Raw genomic sequence first — 7,500 nt, forward strand, 5'->3', positions numbered from 1 at the left:
TTACAGAGATAGGGAGGGGGTGTAGGGGCTGGAGGGGGTTACAGAGATAGGGAGGGGGTGTAGGGGGAGGGAGGGGGTTACAGAGATAGGGAGGGGGTGTAGGGGAGGGAGGGGGTTACAGAGATAGGGAGGGGGTGTGTAGGGGAGGGAGGGGGTTACAGAGATAGGGAGGGGGTGTAGGGGCTGGAGGGGGTTACAGAGATAGGGAGGGGGTGTAGGGGAGGAGGGGGTTACAGAGATAGGGAGGGGGTGTAGGGGAGGGAGGGGGTTACAGAGATAGGGAGGGGGTGTAGGGGAGGGAGGGGGTTACAGAGATAGGGAGGGGGTGTAGGGGCTGGAGGGGGTTACAGAGATAGGGAGGGGGTGTAGGGGCTGGAGGGGGTTACAGAGATAGGGAGGGGGTGTAGGGGCTGGAGGGGGTTACAGAGATAGGGAGGGGGTGTAGGGGCTGGAGGGGGTTACAGAGATAGGGAGGGGTGTAGGGGAGGGAGGGGGTTACAGAGATAGGGAGGGGGGTGTAGGGGAGGGAGGGGGTTACAGAGATAGGGAGGGGGGTGTAGGGGAGGAGGGGGTTACAGAGATAGGGAGGGGGGTGTAGGGCTGGAGGGGGTTACAGAGATAGGGAGGGGGTGTAGGGGAGGGAGGGGGTTACAGAGATAGGGAGGGGGTGTAGGGGAGGGAGGGGGTTACAGAGATAGGGAGGGGGTGTAGGGGAGGGAGGGGGTTACAGAGATAGGGAGGGGGTGTAGGGGCTGGAGGAGGTTACAGAGATAGGGAGGGGGAGTAGGGGCTGGAGGGGGTTACAGTGATAGGGAGGGGGGAAAGGGGCTGGAGGGGGTTACAGAGATAGGGAGGGGAGTAGGGGCTGGAGGGGGTTACAGAGATAGGGAGGGGGTGTAGGGGCTGGAGGGGGTTACAGGGATAGGGAAGGGTGGAGGGGCTGGAGGGGGACACAGAGATAGGGAGGGGGGGAAAGGGGCTGGAGGGGGTTACAGAGATAGGGAGGGGGTGTAGGGGCTGGAGGGGGTTACAGAGATAGGGAGGGGGTGTAGGGGCTGGAGGAGGTTACAGAGATAGGGAGGGGGTGTAGGGGCTGGAGGGGGTTACAGAGATAGGGAGGGGGTGTAGGGGCTGGAGGGGGTTACAGAGATAGGGAGGGGGTGTAGGGGCTGGAGGGGGATTACAGAGATAGGGAGGGGGTGTAGGGGCTGGAGGAGGTTACAGAGATAGGGAGGGGGTGTAGGGGCTGGAGGGGGTTACAGAGATAGGGAGGGGGTGTAGGGGCTGGAGGAGGTTACAGAGATAGGGAGGGGGTGTAGGGGCTGGAGGAGGTTACAGAGATAGGGAGGGGGTGTAGGGGCTGGAGGGGGTTACAGAGATAGGGAGGGGGGTTGTAGGGGCTGGACAGGGGGTTACAGAGATAGGGAGGGGGCGTCGGGGCTGGAGGGGGTAACAGAGATAGGGAGGGGGTGTAGGGGCTGGAGGGGGTTAGAGAGATAGGGAGGGGGTGTAGGGGCTGGAGGGGGTTAGAGAGATAGGGAGGGGGTGTAGGGGCTGGAGGGGGTTAGAGAGACAGGGAGGGGATGCACACCGATACCTTGGGATAGGTGGGAATGTCGCGTCTCGGTGTGAACTTTCGGACCATACTTGTCGAGACAGACTCGTGTTCCAATCTGCAGGATTGAGGCAGAGAGTTCCCGGGATCAGTATCTCCAAACGATCAGATCCAATGGATGCTCAGCTTTGAAAACTGAGAATTCTCGATCACTCCCTCAGCACTGACCCTCTGACAGTGCCCACTCCCTCAGCACTGACCCTCTGACAGTGCCCACTCCCTCAGCACTGACCCTCTGACAGTGCCCACTCCCTCAGCACTGACCCTCCGACAGTGCCCACTCCCTCAGCACTGACCCTCTGACAGTGCCCACTCCCTCAGCACTGACCCTCTGACAGTGCCCACTCCCTCAGCACTGACCCTCTGACAGTGCCCAGTCCCTCAGCACTGACCCTCTGACTGTGCCCACTCCCTCAGCACTGACCCACCGACAGTGCCCACTCCCTCAGCACTGACCCTCTGACAGTGCCCACTCCCTCAGCACTGACCCTCTGACAGTGCCCAGTCCCTCAGCACTGACCCTCCAACAGTGCCCACACCCTGAGCACTGACCCCTCCGACAGTGCCCACTCCCTCAGCACTGACCCTCCGACAGTGCCCACTCCCTCAGCACTGACCCTCCGACAGTGCCCACTCCCTCAGCACTGACCCTCCGACAGTGCCCACTCCCTCAGCACTAACCCTCTGACAGTGCCCACTCCCTCAGCATTGACCCTCTGACAGTGCCCAGTCCCTCAGCACTGACCCTCTGACAGTGCCCAGTTCCTCAGCACTGACCCTCCGACAGTGCCCAGTCCCTCAGCACTGACCCTCTGACAGTGCCCACTCCCTCAGCACTGACCCTCCGACAGTGCCCACTCCCTCAGCACTGACCCTCCGACAGTGCCCACTCCCTCAGCACTGACCCTCTGACAGTGCCCAGTCCCTCATCACTGACCCTCCGACAGTGCCCACTCCCTCAGCACTGACCCTCCTACAGTGCCCACTCCCTCAGCACTGACCCTCCGACAGTGCCCACTCCCTCAGCACTGACCTCCGACAGTGCCCACTTCCTCAGCACTGACCCTCCGACAGTGCCCACTCCCTCAGCACTGACCCTCCGACAGTGCCCACTCCCTCAGCACTGACCCTCCAACAGTGCCCACACCCTGAGCACTGACCCTCCGACAGTGCCCACTCCCTCAGCACTGACCCTCCGACAGTGCCCAGTCCCTCAGCACTGACCCTCCTACAGTGCCCACTTCCTCAGCACTAACCCTCTGACAGTGCCCACTTCCTCAGCACTGACCCTCCGACAGTGCCCATTCCCTCAGCACTGACTCTCCGACAGTGCCCACTCCCTCAGCACTGACCCTCTGACAGTGCCCACTCCCTCAGCACTAACCCTCTGACAGTGCCCACTCCCTCAGCACTGACCCTCTGACAGTGCCCACTCCTCAGCACTGACCCTCCGACAGTGCCCACTCCCTCAGCACTAACCCTCTGACAGTGCCCACTCCCTCAGCACTGACCCTCTGACAGTGCCCACTCCCTCAGCACTGACCCTCTGACAGTGCCCAGTCCCTCAGCACTGACCCTCTGACTGTGCCCACTCCCTCAGCACTGACCCTCTGACAGTGCCCAGTCCCTCAGCACTGACCCTCCGACAGTGCCCACTCCCTCAGCACTGACCTCCGACAGTGCCCACTCCCTCAGCACTGACCCTCCGACAGTGCCCACTCCCTCAGCACTGACCCTCCGACAGTGCCCACTCCCTCAGCACTAACCCTCTGACAGAGCCCACTCCCTCAGCATTGACCCTCTGACAGTGCCCACTCCCTCAGCATTGACCCTCTGACAGTGCCCAGTCCCTCAGCACTGACCCTCAGACAGTGCCCAGTCCCTCAGCACTGACCCTCCGACAGTGCCCACTCCCTCAGCACTGACCCTCCGACAGTGCCCACTCCCTCAGCACTGACCCTCCGACAGTGCCCACTCCCTCAGCACTAACCCTCTGACAGTGCCCACTCCCTCAGCACTGACCCTCTGACAGTGCCCACTCCCTCAGCACTGACCCTCCGACAGTGCCCACTCCCTCAGCACTAACCCTCTGACAGTGCCCACTCCCTCAGCGCTGACCATCTGACAGTGCCCTCTCCCTCAGCACTGACTCTCCGACAGTGCGGCACTACCTTAGCACTGACCCTCCGACAGAGCCCACTCCCTCAGCACTGACCCTCCGACAGAGCCCACTCCCTCAGCACTGACCCTCTGACAGTGCCCACTCCCTCAGCACTGACCCTCTGACAGTGCCCACTCCCTCAGCACTGACCCTCCAACAGTGCCCACTCCCTCAGCACTGACCCTCTGACAGTACCAACTCCCTCAGCACTGACCCTCTGACAGTACCCACTCCCTCAGCACTGACCCTCTGACAGTACCCACTCCCTCAGCACTGACCCTCCGACAGTGCCCACTCCCTCAGCACTGACCCTCTGACAGTACCCACTCCCTCAGCACTGACCCTCCGACAGTACCCACTCCCTCAGCACTGACCCTCTGACAGTGCCCACTCCCTCACTGACCCTCCGACGGTGCCCACTCCCTCAGCACTGACCCTCCGACAGTGCCCACTCCCTCAGCACTGACCCTCCGACAGTGCCCACTCCCTCACTGACCCTCCGACAGAGCCCAGTCCCTCAGCACTGACCCTCCGACAGTGCCCACACCCTCAGCACTGACCCTCTGACAGTGCCCACTCCCTCAGCACTGACCCTCCGACAGTGCCCACTCCCTCAGCACTGACCCTCCGACAGAGCCCAGTCCCTCAGCACTGACCCCCCGACAGTGCCCGCTCCCTCAGCACTGACCCTCCGACAGTGCCCACTCCCTCAGCACTGACCCTCCGACAGTGCCCACTCCCTCAGCACTGACCCTCTGACAGTGCCCACTCCCTCAGCACTGACCCTCCGACAGTGCAGCACTCCCTCAGTACTGACCCTCCGACAGTGCCCGCTCCCTCAGCACTGACCCTCCGACAGTACCCACTCCCTCAGCACTGACCCTCCGACAGTGCCCACTCCCTCAGCACTGACCCTCCGACAGTGCCCACTCCCTCAGCACTGACCCTCTGACAGTGCCCACTCCCTCAGCACTGACCCTCCGACAGTGCCCACTCCCTCAGCACTGACCCTCTGACAGTGCCCACTCCCTCACTGACCCTCCGACGGTGCCCACTCCCTCAGCACTGACCCTCCGACAGTGCCCACTCCCTCAGCACTGACCCTCCGACAGTGCCCACTCCCTCACTGACCCTCCGACAGTGCCCACACGCTGGATTAGACCATTCCATGTGTGTGTCTGATATCACACACGAACCATCTAACTCCTGGAGAGAGGAGATTCTGCGTCAGCGAGCTCACTGTGCCCCTCTGAGTGTGGTCCTGCCTCGCAGTGTAATCTGGAATGGTGTTCCCATAACATGCCCAATTCATTGGGTGAGATTCTTTCGGGAAGGAAGTCCCTGCCCGTTCTGGGTGTATATGTGACTCCAGGCCCACAGCCATCTCCAGCCCTCTCCCAGTGACCCGCATCACAGCCTCGCCCCCTGACTCCCAAGTGGCGATTGTATAATTCCCTCTGTTTGCCCCATCCCGAAGGGGGTAAGGATTCCCAGACCCAAACGGGTCCTCTCTGGAATTGCTCCCGTTACCTTCGCTGCTGACGAACAGTCTCCCGAAGTCTCTCGATGTCCTCGTTGCATCTCTCGATCTCTGCCGCTTTCTGGAATTGCACTGTGAAGGGAAAGGGTCTCCTGTTGTCCACTACCCGAAAGATCGAACCTCTCCATTTACTGTGGAGTCTGTAGGCCCCGGAGAGGACCTTCGGCCCATCAGGGCCAATGTCACTGTCCTAACCCCATTTCCCAGCTCTTCGCCCAAAGCCTTGGCATCGCAATTCCACATCGAAATGTTTCTCCCATGTTCTTAAGAGTGTTGCCTCTTCCCCCCACCCCCCCACCGCGACAGGCAGTGAGTCACAGATAACACCTCCCTCTCACCACTCTCTGGATGAGGAATTAGATCCCCCCCCCCGTCTTGTTCTACCCTCCTGCCCCTTTTCCCCGTTATCTACATCCCTTGGTCATAGACCCCTCCACCTCGATTTCTTCCTGCCGACCCTATCTACATCTCTCATCGTTTTCTCCATCTCAATCAAGCCCCGATCCCCCCTCTCTCAATCCCCTCTGCTCTGGGGAAAACAAGCCCAGTCTGTCCGATCTCTCTCCACATCACTGAAACTCTCCAACCCCCAAGGTAAATCTCCCCCTGCCCCCTCCCTCCTCACCCTCTAACAATGTGGTCTCCAAACCTGCACACAACTCTCTCGGTGTGCGGCCTTACCAACATTTTATACCATCCCAGGAGCACGGGACGTAGAACATTCCAGCCCAGTACAGGCCCTTCGGCCCTCGATGTTGCACTGACCTGTGGAACCAGTCTGAAGCCCATCTACCCTACACCATTCCATTCCCATCTATGTGACTATCCCAAGGCCATTTAACTGCCCTTCACGTTGCTGAGTCTCCTCCTGTTTCGGGCAGTGCGTTCCACACCCCAACTATAGAACATAGAACAATACAGCACAGAACAGGCCCTTCGGCCCACGATGTTGTGCCGAACTTCTATCCTAGCTTAAGCACCTACCCATGTACCTATCCAAATGCCGCTTAAAGGTCACCATTGATTCTGACTCTGCCACTCCCACGGGCAGCGCATTCCATGCCCCCACCACTCTCTGGGTAAAGAACCTACCCCTGACATCTCCCCTATACCTTCCACCCTTCACCTTAAATTTATGCCCTATTGTAACACTCTGTTGTACCCGGGGAAAAAGTCTCTGACTGTCTACTCTATCTATTCCCCTGAGCATCTTATAAACCTCTATCAAATCACCCCTCATCCTTCGCCGTTCCAACGAGAAAAGGCCGAGCACTCTCAATCTATCCTTGTACGACCTACTCTCCATTCCAGGCAACATCTTGGTAAATCTCCTCTGCACCCTCTCCAAAGCTTCCACATCTTTCCTAAAGTGAGGCGACCAGAACTGCACACAGTACTCCAAATGTGGCCTAACCAAAGTCCTGTACAGCTGCAACATCACCTCACGACTCTTGAATTCAATCCCTCTGCTAATGAACGATAATACACCATAGGCCTTCTTACAAACTCTATCCACCTGAGTAACAACTTTCAAAGATCTATGTACATAGACCCCAAGATCCCTCTGTTCCTCCACCTGACTAAGAACCCTACCATTAACCCTGTATTCCGCATTCTTATTTGTCCTTCCAAAATGGACAACCTCACACATGGCAGGGTTGAACTCCATCTGCCACTCCTCAGCCCAGCTCTGCATCATATCTAAGTCCCTTTGCAAACTACTGTCTGAGTAAAGAAACTCCCTCTGATATCTGTCCTATATCTATCACCCCTCCATTTAAAGCTGTGTCCCCTCGTGTTTGCCGTCACCATCCTGAGGGAAAAGACTCTCCCTGTCCACCCGATCTAACCCTCTGATTATCTTCTATGTCTCTAAGTCACCTCTCAACCTTCTCTCTCACAAAAACAGCCTCTGGTCCCTCAGCCTTTCCTTATAAGACCTTCCCTCCCAACCAGGCGACATCCTGGTAAATCTCCTCTGCTCCCTTTCCAAAGCTTCCACATCCTTCCTATAATGCGGTGACCAGAACTGTCCACAATACTCCAAGTGCGGCCGCACCGGAGTTTTGTACAGCTGCAGCATAACCTCATGGTTCCGGAACTCGATCCCTCTCCCAGTAAAAGCTAACACACCGTACGCCTTCTTCCCAACCCTGTCAACCTGGGTGGTAACTTTCAGAGATC

General features: G+C 58.8%; 1 long non-coding RNA gene across 1 annotated transcript in view; it reads right to left on the reverse strand.

Moving 5' to 3' along the window:
* Positions 1-1,597: 1,597 nt before the first annotated feature.
* The window catches only part of LOC140474904 (uncharacterized), a 36,438-nt gene continuing 30,535 nt past the window's right edge, over positions 1,598-7,500 (reverse strand). The window contains exons 2-3 of the long non-coding RNA XR_011959517.1: positions 5,307-5,388; positions 1,598-1,673 (exon numbers count right to left, since the gene is read on the reverse strand). This is a non-coding gene — a long non-coding RNA (uncharacterized lncRNA). The remainder of the gene's footprint in view (positions 1,674-5,306; positions 5,389-7,500) is intronic.

Source organism: Chiloscyllium punctatum, unplaced genomic scaffold (genome assembly GCF_047496795.1).
Source record: "Chiloscyllium punctatum isolate Juve2018m unplaced genomic scaffold, sChiPun1.3 scaffold_1255, whole genome shotgun sequence".
NCBI lineage: Eukaryota > Metazoa > Chordata > Chondrichthyes > Orectolobiformes > Hemiscylliidae > Chiloscyllium > Chiloscyllium punctatum.